Raw genomic sequence first — 17268 nt, forward strand, 5'->3', positions numbered from 1 at the left:
GCTGCTTGGATATCAGCGATTCCCACATTTGGATTATCACTGGAGTGCTTAATATACTAGGTCAGTGTGTGGTCCTGCAGGGCACTAACCAGTGTCATTTTCTCTATATTGTCATATGTAACTCCTTGCACTTCCCATACAACCCTTACCACGAACCAGAATTGGTCTGGATCCTCATTTCCCAAACCTTTGAACACAGGTAACTTCATTGTGCTTGCCATATTGAATCACGGTGGTGGTAGAGTGGGTACGGGTGAAGATGGTGGTGAAGCTGGTGGTAGTGTGGGTGGAGGTGGTATTCATGGAATTCTTTGTCTTATCAGGTGGATCGCACTTCATGGTGAGACCTTCGTGAGCTATTCCTCATCCCCTCGCGTAGGTGAAATCACGGGGCTAGTTTCTGGTTCCTTATTTCCTTTGTTCCTGTAAGCTTTTCCACTTCACGTAGCCCCGAACATCAAGGTAACTACATAATCCTATTTTCACACAATAGCATTTTAATCCAAGTATTCAAAGACTTTACGTATTTACCTCATGGTCCTTTCAGAAAGCATTGCTCTGCCTCATTGTAGCTAGCTGAGGTGTCAACCGCGAACTCAATAACAAATCCTCCTATAATACGATCAAGCCATTGATCAAAGGTGCGTGTGATCTTATCTTCCAATGCTTCCAACCTTTGCACTAACTCTGGGGTTCACACAATAGGACCGTCAAGCTTCCACCTTCCTTGGCTATCTGCTAGCTTCGTGATCCACTCATATAGCTTAGTAGGAAAGGCCGCAAAGACGATTTCGTGGATCTTCGTATACAGGGAGCTGTCTAACCACTCTTCTTTTGATAGTTGCGGGTTTCTGTTCTCCTGCGCCTCGAACTCCTGAATTCTTTTGTCCAACCAACCTTCAATTTCTTTCTTAGTTGGATTACAATGATACGACATCAAACATCTCTATGCAAATTCCAGTCCCGACAATGGAATCATTTGTTGGCTTATGGGGGCTTGACCCAGGTTCGGAGTTATTTAGCCAAACAAATCCCTACACTACTGGCCATTTCGGCATCAGCCTGCAGAGCGCGGACTAAAGTCTCACCCAAAGAAGTATGGGGGGATGCTAGAACCAAGTTTCCGCACCCTTGAGATGTTTGTGATGTCAGTTTAGTCCAACTATGTCTGCCTTTGCGTAGGTCGTTTCGCGCATTGTTCTAAACTTCAATACCTTCGTGATCTATTATAATCATCTTTCGTACATCCCTAACCAGGGACTGAGATGCTTTCACGCTGCTATGGCAGCGACCTGCGCTATTTCCCCAAACTACACCGTGTATCTTACTTATCTTCTTAACAAATCTTAGTTAACTTTCCATAAATAGATATTCTATATTGCATTCACTTAATCAATACAATTATACACATTCGTGCATCATATAAGTATTAGAAGTGAATTTAATACCCAAGATAATAGATGCATAAAACAGGAAATAAATACACAAAAATTATAGGAAACTTCTCTTTATTAATACTTCCAACTGTTACAAACTCGACTCGCCCTGCGCACTCAACTGCAGGGGTCCACGCACTCAGCTATGGACTACTAAGCCTCTACGCACTTAGCTACAGATCCTTCTCCTACTCTACGACCCAAAAATAGACTTTACACTTTAGATATGACTCAACTCTTCATCCTTATCATGATTAGATTGATCTCTTAACTACTTAGAGCCTCGCTCTATTTATACAATCCCATGGTCCGTGTACCATGGGTAGATCTCTATAGCCGACATTACAATAACAAAATTGAGGGCATACAACCCTACGACTATTTTACAAACTACGCGCTCTGTGCCCACAAAATGTGGAGTCTTTACATCGGAATTACAATCTTTGACCAAACTCTGGGCTCTAAACCCCAAAACCTCCCTTGGGGGATCTTGCGCCCAACACCACCACTCATGGATTCGACCCCTGAAGGTGGGGAAACTGTTTATCTTATTTTATATGTATCATTTTCTCATTCATAGAGAAAGGTTGGACATTTGAGGAGAGAACTCTTGTAACTTGTGCTTCAGCGTTTTCAAGAAATCAAAGAACAGTTGCAGCTATTATCTAGGAATTCATGTGCAGTGATTTTGTGATCTTGTTTCTTCTCTGATATAGTTTCATATGATATATATTCATCTCTTCTTTCTATTCATCAGTTTCTCAAGTGATTTTTTCCTAAGTTTATAAGCATAATTCTTTCCTTGAAGCTCTGTTTTGATGGAATTATCATTATATGTTATTTTCTTTCCTTCTTAATGAATTCGTAACATATATGCTCATTAAATAATATTATTTCTTATGAACACTACACTACATTGACAAACCCTAAACCATCACAAAACTACTGCTACGTTTCTCCTTTATATTTCTGTTGTTGTTACCCTTTGATCTTTTGACCTAGTTACCTAGTTTTTATCCCTTGTTCAACATCAAAACCCTAAATTTTCAAACCTATTTGAGCCTAGCATATCTAGCATAAAATCCTTTTAAATTCCAGTCAATTCATTGGTTGTGATATCATAGAGTGCGCCCTCTCTGGTTTGGTAGGGCTAGCTACTGAACTGCAATCTTGGTCCGTGGTTACCTCCGTTGATTCCTCTAAGCCTAGGCCATTGTGGTGGATAACATTTTGGCGTCGTTTCCGGGGAAAGAAATATCATATCTTCCCTGGGAAAGAACGACAAGGACAAGATCTGATTGCTTATGGTGAACAATGATTAGACATGAGAAAGGTTGTGCATCTTTCACCTGGAAACTCTAGTGTCGAAGAATCCAATGGTTCAAAATTTTCATGGCGACTCCATTGTTCAAAAACCATTAGTTTGAAGAACTTCTTGGTGACTTAATTGTTTTCAAGATGGATTCAACTGCTCGAAGTTATGCTCCTATGAATCTAGCTCATATTCCTGGTTTTCTTAATCGTATTCCTTGTATAGATTGGCAAACAGGGCTGCTAAAGTTTAAAGGTCAAGATGGAGAATATGCTAGTTTGCATTTGGTCAAATTTCATTTTCATATTCATAGATTAAAGACTAAGTTCCCTGAAGCTTGTCTAATAAAGATCTTCATCGCTACCTTGGAGGAAATAGCGAGGAAATGGTATGAGAGTCTACCATCTGCTAGTTTACATTCTCTAAAGGATTTTCATTCAGTCTTCTTTCAACATTATCAAAGATGTAATTTTTCCTTATCAATGATGGATAGATGTTGTGAGATTTCTGAAAATTTCATTAAATTTCTTGAAAATTTGTATGGGGATGAAGAATGTATGGAAGAATATATATTAGAAGCCATTTGTGATTTTTCTTCCCAACAAGAATTAGTAGCTTCCTCCTTGGATGAAGTAGACTGGGATCAAAATAGAGAAAGGCCTATTCCTGATCTTGAAAATGAAAATCACCAAGTTAATGTTGATTTCTATAAAACTAAGTGTTATCCTCTGTCTGAAGATGAAATAGATCAGATCTTGAAAAACCATGTTACATCTCAAGTTAAGGCAAGTTTGCAGTGCTCACACATTCAATAAGGTGTAAGAGAAATTTCTTCCATTATTGAAGATGAAAATCTGGGTTTAAATGATGACAATCATGACACTAATGAAACTATATAGGAAGTTCTTGTGAGTAAGCCAATTTGTGATGTAGATTTCCTGCAAGGATATCGGCTAAGAGGGATTGTTTTCTTTCATGAAGAGGATAGGGCTGACCTATTTAATAATCTTGAAGAATGTTTTGTTTACAAGGATGATTTAGACTATGAATTGGAAGAGTATGACTCTGAGATAGACAATATGCCATAGATAGAATCATAGTTGTTCATACTTGAGGAATTTGTAGTCAACACTCATGTCGCATAAAGTCATACTTCCATATGCCTTCTTATGGATCAACAACCAAGTATTCTTTCAGATCAAAATGAAAGGAGTACTTGTATTTTTGTTGGATTTCAAGACAAGGTAACATTTCAAATTTTTAAGGATCCTTACACTGATTTTTTGGAGCGATCTGGGAATATGAATTTTCTTGTATTTATGGATCATGAGAACATGTTTAGTGGACACTTGGAGTGGCCTTGCTTTTGCTTTTTCTGCCTACTCAAGGAAAGTGTGAGTACGATTCAAGTAAGTAGCCATTTGCTGGATTGGTTACATTGCAGGGATCATTACATATGATTGTATATACATCTTCAGTAGGTGGGTGATTATCATCAAGATTTGAAGCCTGAGGTGAAGGCCCTAAGATCCTGATGGTTTGCTACCATAAGTAAGTTTAGTTAGTATGTTTTTTATAGTTAAGTCAGTTCAGTTAGTCAGTCAGTTTTCAGTTTTAAGTTTGGTCTTTTTCATTTTGACTCCATGCCCAATGAATAAGGCTACCTAGTCTATAGTGTTCTTGACACCTCCAAGGAGCCGCCATCCCCAGTTGGAGCCAATGTTAGTTTCAGTCAGTTCAACCTGTTACCAGTGATCAAATATGCTCTTATAAGGTGTTGTTAGGGTGTCAAGTCAAATTTTTGTCATTTCAGTGAATCTTCAAATAAAATTTTGGTCATTGGCTATTGTGCCTAGGTCATCGTTGCTCCCTTCACTTACTCATGGTCTTCATCACTCATCATGGTCAATGTCTTCTTCGAGGTATCATATCTTCATTTAAATTTCTTGGGTCATGAAATGGTTAAATTCCTCATTTTAGGTCATGGTCTAGGGTTTCACTCCATGTGTCATCATGATAATTCAGTAGGTAAAGGGAGTTAGCATCTTAGGGAAAGAAAAAGAAAGGTAAAGGTAATGTTTTATTTCAAATAATACAATGCTGCATTACATGACCTTGTCTCATCATTTCTCGTAGGGACATTTTTGTTTCAAAATATGTTTCTGACCAAATGGAGAAGAATTTTAGAAATGTGAAAGAGTTTTTTGTCAATTATAGTCCAAGTAAAAAAGCATCCTTCAGGTTATGCACAGGTATTATGATTTGTGAGAAATTCCCAAAATACACTTGCAATGGGAGAGTTGTTACACTTCTAGACAGCTTGACTTCAAGATAGTTTTTCAGAGATTTGAAGGAGGTTTTGGCAGTGCTTAAGGACTATATTATGTATCAGACATCATAATATTTCCAAACATACCACTTTCAGCTAAAAAATACTCCAGGAAGGCAGTCAAAAGTGCTTTACAAGTTGGCATTATGCTTTTGTTAGAGACACCCCACGTTTTTGGAGTGACCTTGGAAAAATCCAATTGTGTCCCCGCTATATTATCCAAATTACGTTCTTGAGGAGTCCATCCTGTAACAGACTTCAGGATATTTCCAATGAGCTATCAATTCCTCAATTTGGAGTAGTTTAAGGCCTCCAACAGTGGGTTGGAAGACAACACATTGCGCTTACAGACAAGGTGTTGCGTTTCTGGAGGTGGTGCTACGCGTCGGTGAACTCCACTGCGCATGGGACGAAATTTCCTAGAATTGCAACAAATCACTCAAATTCGAGTTTTCAAGCCTCTACTTCCAGTTTTTTTATCCTCTTAGCCTAATAATAGGTAAGTACATTCCTTTGCATCCCCTCTTCCTTTGGCAAAACAAACAAAATGACTGTGAGTTTAGTCCTCTAGGGTTTTCTATGAGTTTCATGTTTTGAGCTTGAAAATGATCAGTTGGAGCTTTGAAACACTAAAATCACTATCCCTATACCTCTATTTGCATGAAACTCATCATCCCCATTCACCAACAAACCATTTTCCTTCATTCCACTTCACCTCCCTACAAACCCTAGCCCAAAACTATCAAATTGGGTAGTTTCCCTAGCTAGGACTGTGTTTAAATTTCCTAGCTCATATCCATCATTAATTTTCCTTCATTTAACTTCCTAAGTATTCCTAAAACCCCTGTCCATCTCTGAAAATTTCCCTACTCCCATCTTCCTTCCCTAACTCCCTCATTTCACCACTTCAATCACTTTTTATTATTTTTTCCCTTTTCCTATCATCTAGGGTTTCAAAAATGGAAGGAGACTCTTCACCATTAGAGAAAAGAAAACATCATAAAGGGGGGAAGATTCTGAGGTATGAGCCGTCAAATTTCAATGAGATCAATTCTTCACCATTCATAAGACAATGCTTTGAAGATGTCAACTGCCTAGGTTTTTGTCAAAGAGTGGAAGAGGTAAGTTTTCATGAACAACTCACTGATTTCATTGCCACCAATATGAAAGGAGAAAAGGACACAATTTTAGGGATTTATTTCAAATTCTCATTTGATTCCATCTCTCTTGCCACATGGATAACCAGATGCTGAGGCACATGGCCCACCACTACCAAACTAGAAACAAGATTTGCAACATGAAGGTCAAACGAATGCAAAACAAGCTGAAGGAAACCCTAAAAGGAAAAGATAAGAAGGAAAATTTGGAGATTCTTGCTGAGGAATCCATGATAGCATAACACACCTCATTTTTCACTTCTGGACCAATTTTGGGAGTTTTTTGAGCATTTTTGTTTTTGGTGAAATTTGGTGCAAATTCAGGAAAATGCACTAGTTTCGGAAACACAACGCCTTGGCGCTGCGCTTTTTCTTGAGAGCTCTAAATAACAAATGGTTTGCATCTTTGGAAATCTGATGACATCCTCTCAAAATCCATTTCTTGATATTTTAGAAACCGGGCTCAAATTTTGAGAAAAATAAGAAAAAGGGGTCAAAAATAAACATTTTGCCCCTCTTTTTGACAAGCGTTGCGCTTCTGGAGACACCTTGGGAGAACGAGATTTGGGAGGCTTTCCCATTGGTAATTTTAAAAAATTCAAGATGTTTTGGAAACTAGATTTCAATTTTTACTTTAGGAAGGCACCTAAAAATGGCCTCAAACTTAGCGCTGCGCTTCTGCAATTTTTTGAAATTTTAATTAAAAATTTCACTGTGTAATTTCCCAATTTTTCTAGTTCAATTTGGGTAAAGGTCAAATTTATGATGTAATTTCAGTATTTTGATGTTTAAATGATGTAATAATGAATAAATTAGCATAATAGGTTGTTTTTATGATAAATTAGGCCTCATTAATGAAGAGAAACTCAAATAAAAGTCTAAGAGAAGAGTTTGTTTTCAACCTTCTCACTCTCACTTGTTGGTTGAGATATTCTTGGAAACTATTCGACCACTCATGGATTTGACCCTGAAGGTGGGGAAACTATTTATCTTATTCTATATGTATCATTTTCTCAGTCAGAGAGAAAGGTTGGACATTTGAGGAGAGAACTCTTGTATCTTGTGCTTTATCACTTTCAAGAAATCAAATAACAGTTGCAGCCATTATCTAGGAATGAATGTGCAGTGAGTTTGTGATCTTGTTTCTTCTCTGTTATAGTTTCATATGATAGATATTCATCTCTTCTTTCTATTCATCAGTTTATTCAATGATTTTTTTGTAAGTTTATAAGAAAAATTATTTCCTTAAAGCTATGTTTTGATGGAATTATTAGTATATATTATTTTCTTTCTTGCTTAATGAATTTGTAACATATATGCTCATTAAATCCTCTTATTCCTTCTGAACACTACACTACATTCAAAAACCCAAAACCATCACGAAACTACTGCTACCTTGCTCCTTTATATTTTTGTTGTTGTGACCCTTTGATATTTTGACCTAGTTACCTAGTTTTTATCCCTTGTTCAGCATCAAAACCTTATATTTTCAAACCTATATGAGCCTAGCATATCTAGCCTATAATCCTTTTATTCTAGTCAATTCTTTTGTTGTGATCTCATAGAGAGAGCCCTCTCCGGTTTGGTAGGGCTAGCTATTAAACTGCAAGCTAGGTCTGTGGTTACCTCTGTTGATTCCTCTCAGCTTAGGACATTGTGGTGAATAACAACCAGCATATGCTATCCCCTTGAAGCTTGTGATAAAAACTAATTGGGGTGCTCACTAGAAATAGTGGGGAAAAATGAATGTGAAACATTCTTTGTATAGGCAGCATGTCTCTCTTGAACATGACACTCTTGTGCTTCTCGTGTCAGGTTTGGGATATCCTCACCCAGTCACTTTTCCTCCTGGGTTTGGGTGATCCATTTTTCCTCTCATCTGACTATTCTACTTCGTCATCATGACCCTTAGTCCTATGTTGAGTCAAATGCTACCACACTCTAGAGTCATGTCACCGATGTACAAGATGAGTCCTATCTACATTTTATTACCTATACATTGTTTGACCCTTTTCTATAGTCTTGGATCATATTCATTTCATTCCACTTTATTCCTTGTTTCGTGTCAATGATGGGGAATCATCATGGCCCTCCTTTGATGAGTCACTTCCTATCAACTTCATCTCATTATCTAGGAAGAAAACTTAGAGACTCCCTTTCAGTACCTTAGAGCTTGCATGCCTTAATGGAAAGTTCTTCTTATTTGATGACAGATTTTCATCATTGGCCTTTGATCAGATGATTCCACGAGTATTCAACTTCAGCTTCTTTTTCAAATTCATGGATTGTACTGTCATACCTTGAGAACCATTGTCATTATTGGTGATTTCTCCCATTCCTGTTAATGGTCCACATCATTAGTTGTGTTATCACTCAAAAATTCTCAAAACATCATTGTGTCAACTTTGCTTTTGGTCATGATTTCAAGGAGGTCTAAAAGTGATTTTAGTCCTCATAAATGGGTAGGTGATAGGTTAAGAGTCTCATTTTCATATCCAGATAAAGTTAAATCACCCTTATTCCATGTCCTAGAAGTTTCAGATGTTTTTTAGAACCCATATCTTTAACCATTTTTAAAACTGTGTTAAAAAAGAGCATACACAACAGTTTCGTAGCGTGCTACGAAACTGCTGAAGGTGAACTTTTGGCAATTTTTTCTGTTTTTAGTAGTCAAATTCCAAGGGTGTTACTGAGCAATATAAAACTAATTTTTGAAAAATCAAAGTTTTTTTCCTTCCTAACATACTTAACTATAGAAACCTCTCTCAGTTTCTTTAAATTCATTATGAGGTGGGAGAAATCGATGACCCAACTTGGGCTACAAAACTGCTGAAAGTCATTGAGAGAAAAACTCTGTTTTCAGGCTTTAGTACTTCACTTCATGATTGGTTTCTGGCCAAATGCAAACGTCTTTTATAATTTTGAAAGAGGTTTCTCTTCATAAGATCTCTAGCTACAATAACCTCTCTCACTTTCCTCAAAAGTGTTACCCGTTGAGAGAAACAAGGATTTCTTTGAAGCCATATTTTCAGAAATCAGAATTTTCTAGTTTTACACATGTTGTTCAAAGACAGTTTCTGGACAGTTAGGTCACGGATCAGCAGGGTTGGTAACAATGTTGTAGGAATCATAAAGGTCGAAGACATGGATTAGCAGCTGTCAAAGAATGTATTTAAGTCTTAGATAAGGATGTTGAAACATGTTTTAGGAGTTTCACTCCTATTTGTATTAGGACTCCTAAATGACAGTTAGCTATTAGCTTGTAATTAAGAGTTTGTTTTATGGATAGATAGGTGTCAATGTTAGGAATTCGAATTCTCTTAAGGATGGATCATAGAATCCAAGGTTTTAAAGACTATATATGAAGCATGAGGTCGAATTCCTCAAGGGTGGCATTTGTATTAGCAAAATAAGTTGTGTTATGGGAGCGGACTGTGTGTTTTTCAACTTAATACAGAGATCAGTTTTACTACTCAAGATTCACAAGGGGTTTATGTGTTATATGTTTCTATGGAATTTTCCAATTACTTATTTGCAGTGGTATGAGCATGTGTTACTTAGAATTCATTGGAAAATGCTCTAACTTCCTTCACATGCTTGTAAACTGTGTTGATTCACTATGTTACTATTTTACTTATAAACCTAAACTCCAAGTGCCTTGACTTCCATGTTTTGCTGATCATGATGTTTTGTTGAAGACTATCTTGACTCTATAGCCCAGTAGATGTTTGCTAATCTTTGATTCAATCAGTTATACTTCTTTGTCCACTCTTATTCCTAGAGTTAGCCATCTCATCATTAATCAAAAATCTTAAACCTATTGAGAGATCCCTCTCAGGTTAAGGAGGCTAAGCCTCAACCAAAAGGTTGGTTTGAAAGAGTTACTCAGAGTCTACTTGATTAGCAGCTTATTAGGGTCATATTTTGTGATAACAGGTTGGTAATCATGTGGTTTTCTAGCATGTTCAACTTCAACACATTCATTCACATGTTAGAATTTATACTTTGATCGGGTTGGGATGGAGCGCAAGACCCTGAGTCACGTCTGATATGACTCAGGCTGCGTGGAGTTATGTATTATTCATGACTGTACACATGTTTCTGCTATACAGATGGCTGTGACCATACCGTGGGACTTTACATTTATGATGATCCTTCTATCTTAGATGGCTACGTCCATACCTTGGATCTTAGATTTACAGATGATACTTTTCATTTGGATGGTTGTGCTCGTACTATGGATCCTGACACATAGTCCTTATCATCCAGATGGATGCCTCCATACCATGGATTCATGTTTTGATATCAAATATTTATATGTATATGCATCCCTTATCTGTAGGTCTTTTGACAGTGTTTTTTCTCGTCCTTGCAAAAGCTCGTAAAGCATCTCAGCCATCACTCCCTATTTTTCCTTCATGTTTTAGGGGGAATCTGTTACACAGTACTTTTTCATGCCTCCCGCACTTCCATGTGACATACCCGAAGTGCCCGAAACATTACCATGATGCAGTGTACTCATCTAGATATGCAACTCAGATCCTCCCTTAAACAATGATTGAAAAATTCCTTGAGCTTCCCCTGAAGGAAATGAATCTAAAACCATAATTTTGGCATCATCGCCCCCTTTACACTGGAAATCGTGATGGTCGCTAGTTTCACTACACTAGCCTCGCGATGCCATCATGCTTTTGGCTTCGATACCAGTGATGATCCCTAAAAGGAAATTTTCCCAAAGAGGAAAGAAGCTTTGTGACCTAGAGGCTTCCAGAATAACAAGCTGGAGGTTGTTCGACATGGATGAGGTCGAGTTCTCTCAACTTGGCCTTTTGATCTTATCCCTATGAGCTAGCCCCTTGAGATGAGGGCCTTCTCCTATCTTTGGAGAGATGCTAACTCCCTTTCCCTACCTATATATTCATCCTCTCCCATTCCCAAATGGTTGGTCTTTGGATATTTGCACCCTTTTGCTGAGATTGTGCCTACATGCTACTCATTTGTCTTGGAGAAGGAGTTCTTGGAGGGCTTGAGCTTGGACTTGGACATTCACTCAAGGAGAGATTATTGACATCAAGGCTTGGTTGTATGCTTCCTCCTTTATTCTATTAATATATACAACTGTTGGTTCAGTTTCCATAAATGTGTATGTTAATGCATCATGTATCTTAGTGCTCCTTGATCTGTTAAGTAGGTTACTTTCAATTATGCTATTTGTACTTGCATGCTTTGTTGTGTATTGATCTCTTGTGCAGGCATTAAAACATTGTGATAAGTAGGACTGAGCCTGTGGTGCAAGCAATTCGAGGACTTCAACAAAGGAGGATATCGTAGCATCAGAAAGAGGTAGGTCGTCTTCCTCTTCTTCTATTTCAATTGTAACTTAGGAAAGTGTCTAGTAGATTGTCACATAGGCTGCTAGGCCCACTTATTGGTCTAGAGGGATTGTCTCTGTCAGCAGAGAGGATTTCCTAGACAACAGGGATAAATACCACCCAAACCTACCAGCAATGGTAGCAAAAACAGTTACGCTGACCTCCAGACAAAAGCCTTTGCTGGTACAAGTACCTTACATTCGCAAGGGCACCCTCCAGAAGTACTATGAAAGTGATGCAACGTCTACCTCACGTACCACGAGTATTCCCCCCCGCATTCACGTAGGTGATCTCCAGGAATGGAAAATAAGGTCACTAGTTCATATCGGAATCCAGGTGGAACAGTCTTTGGTCGAGATCATCCAGTTAGGAGAGGGGGTGTATCTCTTCCCCGCCTTCACTCGCCCTCGTGCTTAACTCCCTGAAGAGAAAAGATTTCCGGGACAACTTAACAACACTATATTTCACTCTTTTAATCAAATTCTATGTTTAAATTCAGAGTGGCCTTGGAGAATTAAATCTCCACACACCTATTCCAAGGCCGTAAATGACCTAGACTAGTTGATGTAACTATGACAAATCAAAAAATTCTAGTTGATTTTAGTTTTAGCACATGATTTTAATGGATGTTCTTAAGTCAAGGGAAAAATGGAAGTTCAAGTTATGACGTTATTTGATGCAAGAAAAAAACCAATAGAGAACCTTGCTACATGCATATGAAACACTTTTCTTCGATGAAAGATATTTCTACAAAAGGTTCTACAGACAAACTAAGAAAGAAAACATTTCTTTTCTTTTTCAAAACACGTGCTCACACACTCAAAATATACAAAAAGACTAAAAATGATTATAGTGCATCTATCCTAATGCAAACTAAAGATGATTAATTCAAGATTCCAAGGATTACTCTTGAAGAAAGAAAATGTATTTCTCAAAGAGATCAAGAGGCCAAAACTTGACAAAAAGGAGGAACAAATTCAATCGCAAACTTTTCCCAAAAATCAAGCAAATTTAACCTAATGAAGAGACTTCACACTTGCTCAAAAATGATGAGAAGACAAAAAAAAAAACCAAAAAAAAAAAGAAAGACAAAAAAAGGATGTTTTTATCTTTTTTTATTTTTAAGGGAACAAATAGTTCTTGAGAAAACAAAGCTACTAAAGACTTCAAGAACAAATTCGAGCATAAAAAACCTCAAATTTCACAAGCCATAGGAATAATTAACATGATAAGACTTAAAGTGAAAAGAGGTTGCAAACTCAAACAAATTGATCTTATAGCAGCATACAAACTCCAACAAACAAGAAATATTTCAAGAAGACCAAGAAAAACTTTTCAAGATTGCAAGGACTTTGTCAAAAACCAAGAAAAAACCAAATATGTCAGCTTTTAAGAAAGAAAGGAAAAGAAATGTAAAGGCTATGTTATAAGTGACTTGAGACCAATTCCTTGTTCCAAAAGCTCATAACAGCCAAGAAATTCACTGAGAATCCTTGAACCTAAAAACAGAAAATAACACTTCACCAAAAAGCAAACCCAACTGAAAATTTGCAAGAAGCAAGACAATCCCAGAAAATCAATGACTAAATAGAAGCAATAAAAATCAGGAAAAACCCTTTACTGGACTCAGAATTTGAAAAATTCATTCAAAACCAAGCTTATGTGACTTTTCATTGACATACCTGTATGCATACATGACTGTTCTCAAGGAAACCCGCGTATACATGTGTTTCTTTGGACAAAATCGCGTGTGTGTGCAACTATGTGAATTGAAAACTGCGTATAAATAGGCCAGTAAAGGAAAATAAAATTTTTAGGCATGATCCAGAAGATCAGATTATTTCCCCGGATTGTAAACAAATCAAAGATACTAGAAAAATCAAGAAAGAAAACAAGAAGGCCCAGACCAAGAGAGAAACAACCCAAACAAGGAAATATAAAATTGTAATCCCCAGTGGATTCGCCAATTCTGTTACGGGATAAAACACCCTAGAGTCTAGGTTGAGAACCCAAATAGATCAAAGGGAATACACCAACAAGAAGCAAGCAAACAAGCAGTCCTAATGCTTAAACTACTCAAGTGAGATGAAGAGATAGTACCCATATGTCCTACGTTTGAGGATGTTCCTGTAGGGTCCAAACCCTCTGCTTCCTCCAATGCTTCAAAACCTACAACTCATTCCAAAAAAGGAAATATATACTAGCAGTAGTTCAAAGCATGTTCAAGATATGAATGTTAGATCATATAAGCATATATATATAAAACATGAGATCATACATAATTGTATCATAACATGAGTTAGAGCATAAAGATCATCACATCAGGAATAAGACAGAGCTTCTTTATTGATGTATACAAATAATGTGGAAGAATATAACCTGATTCAACCACGAATCCAAGAGAAACCTTCCTACGGATATGTCCATCCCAAGCCTCATCAATACTCTTTCATATGCATACACATAGATTCCATATAAAGGAGATGGAAATCTCTATGAGGAAACAAGGGTTTCCTATAGCTCGGAGTGTAGGAGGAATAGGGATAAATCATACTTGATCAGGGACCAATTGGATATAATGTCAATAACCTATCTTTCTCTCCCCTTAGGCCTTCCCATGAGGTGTATTTATACCACCTTAAAATAATTGTTTCAGTTGGGATACAGTTAGGCCATGGGCTCCTGTAGGTGGGATTCTGTGTAACCTACAAACCTCGCCCATAAAATAGGGATTCTATATATTTTATATATTTCAAATTATATATGCGGGTTGGGTGTAGATGGTGTGGAGTAAGATGATTCTCTCTACGAACAAAGACAATCCATCTAGCCTAGGGGAGAGGGTCTAGCCACAAACAAGACAATCTAATGTAAATTTCCTTAGATTAGAATTGAATAAGAGGGCCTACCTCTTATAACACTAATCCACTTGATGGTGATATTTCTTCCTTGATCCAACTTCCTTTCATTCCTTTCGTTCAAGTACCTGTGTTGGCTTGACCCAGGTTCAAAGTTAATTAGCCAAAAAAATCCCTACACTACTGGCCCTTTCAGTAACAACCCACGGAGCACGGACTGAGGTCTCACCCAAAGCAATATGGGGGGATGCTGGAACCAGGTTTCCGCTCCCTTGAGATGTCTGAGGGGTTGATTTAGTACAATTGTAAATGGCTTCATGCAGGTCACTTCGAGCACTACCCTGACCTACGAGGCCTTTGCGATCTGTTATAATCGCCCTCGCGCAGCCCTAACCAGGGGCTGAGGTGCTTTCGCACTGCTAAGGCAGCAATCTGTGCTATTTCCCCAAGTTACCCCACGGATCTTACTTATCTTCTTATAACTGTTAGTTAACTTTGCGTAAACAAATACTTTATCTTATATTCACTTAATCAACACAACCATATAAGTTTGCGCATCATATAAACAACATAAATGTAATTTATACCCAATACATTCAATGCAGAAAACAGTAAATAAATACACAAGAATGGTATAAAACTTCTCTTTATTAATGCTTCAATCGGTTACAGACTCAACCTGCCCTACGCACTCAGTTGCAGAGCCTTCTCCTACTCTATGACCCAAGACTCGTCTCTACACTTAGATAAGACTCAATTCTCCATCTTTTACTTACTTCTTTACAACTTAGAGCCTCACTCTATTTATACAATCCCATGGTCCGCGAACCATGGGTAGATATCTAAAGCCGACATTAGATTAAAAAATGAGGACGGACAACCCTATGACTCATTTACAAGCTCGCGCTCCACGCCCACAAAACGCGGAGTCTTTACATCAGATTTAGTGAAAATCCGGGCTTTAAGCCCCAAAACTTCCCTTGGGGGATCCCATACCCAATAGGCCCCCAACACAAACATCACGACTTGCCCTCAAGTCACTCTGTCGGTGCGTAGATCTTCTCGCAGGAACGTCCCAACTCTGCCCGAATTGCTGCAAAATCAACAACGCACTGAGCAGCTGCTTGCTATACCTCCTGCATGCGTTGTTCCAAGACCGCGGTATCTGAACTGCTTCCCTATACCTAGTTATAGTTCCGTGCCTCCTTTCAGTTGCTTGGAATGCTAAGACTGTGCTTCGGTCTGCTGGTCAGATAGCCGGGCCACCCGTGTATGGCTTCAACTGACTACCATTCACTTTTCCTGGGAAAGGTTCTCCATTTAACTTTACCAACTGCACCGCGCCTCCGTTGGTGACCTACTTAATAACATACGGTTCTAGCCAATGCATTCTAAATTTTCCTGGGAATTTATCAAACTTACTATTATACAGTAACACCAAATCGTTCACCTTGAAGGTATGTAACTTAATATGTTGATCGTGCCAGGCCTTTTCACGCTGCTTTTGTACCTGTTGGTGAAAGCTAGCCAAAAATCGTTCTTCCTCGAGTTCCTCCAATTGTGCGAGCCTCTCCTCCAGGGCTCCGCGGTCTGTCATACCTATCAGCGCTACTATCTGCAGACTAGGCACGATGTATTCCATCGAAATTATAGCTTCCACTCCATAGACCAGCCGGAAAGGTGTCTGCCCCATTAGTTTCTTGCTTCTTGTCCTATAAGCCCATAATATTGTAGGTACATGTAGGTCCCAATCACTTCACTACGAGTTGCATACTTTGGTCAGCGCAATCTCCAGTACTTTGTTAAATGCTTCTACTGTTTCATTGGCTTGTGGGTGATATGGTGTTCTTTTCTGATGATACACTTGAAACTCTTTTGTCAGCGCGCTGATCGTCTCGTTCAGAAAATGTGTACCATGGTTGCTCATCAAGATCTCCGAACATCCAAATCGTGTCAATACATGTTCAAATAGAAACTTCGCGGTCATGGCGGACATGCAATCTTTTACTGGTTACACTTCTACCCAACGAGTCAGTTACTCTGTCGCAATGATAATATATCTCGTGCTTGTTTTTCCTTGAGGTTTGATAGGTCCTATGAAGTTGATCGCCCACTTTTCAAAGGGCTGCAACTTCATTTGCGGATTCAAAGGCATCTCGTCCCTTCGCGATGGTTTACCTATTCTTTGACATACATCACAGGCCTTGCAGTGTGATTTTCAATCCTGATGAAGGGTCGGCCACCACAACCCTGTGCGGAGAATCTTCTACCCAGTCGCTCTCCCTGCATAATTTCCTCCCGCAGTGCCCCCGTGAGCATCCGTGAGGATATTGCTTCATTCAAATTTAGGTACATGCCTTCATAGTATCTCATCATTGCCCATCTTATATAGGTGCCTTGCAATGACAGGGAAATCTACCATGTGCATCACTAGTTCCTTCTTCTGTTGGATGGAATACGTTTTTAGCGCAGTTCCAGCCATAAGAAAGTGGATTATATCTTCAAAATGTCCATCTGCTATGTGCACAACAAAGAGTTGTGCATGATGTAATCCTTCCTCCAGACTAGTAGGTTCCTCTCCTGTCTTATGTGCGACAGGTGATTCGGTCCTGCGTTCAATCATCTAGGTTTCACAACAACTTCAAAATAATATTCTTGGAACAATAAAAGCCATCTGCATATGCGCCCCCCCAACACAGGCTTATTGACTGTATCTCCCAATGTGAAGTTCATGTGCATCTACGTAGGTTGTTTTCCATATGCCTGTATCCACCTAGACAAATGCGCACGTGGACCATCCCATC

Source organism: Pinus tabuliformis, chromosome 3_1 (genome assembly GCF_031772625.1).
Source record: "Pinus tabuliformis cultivar Carrire ecotype Pingquan chromosome 3_1, CPIR1, whole genome shotgun sequence".
Taxonomy (NCBI): Eukaryota; Viridiplantae; Streptophyta; class Pinopsida; order Pinales; family Pinaceae; genus Pinus; species Pinus tabuliformis.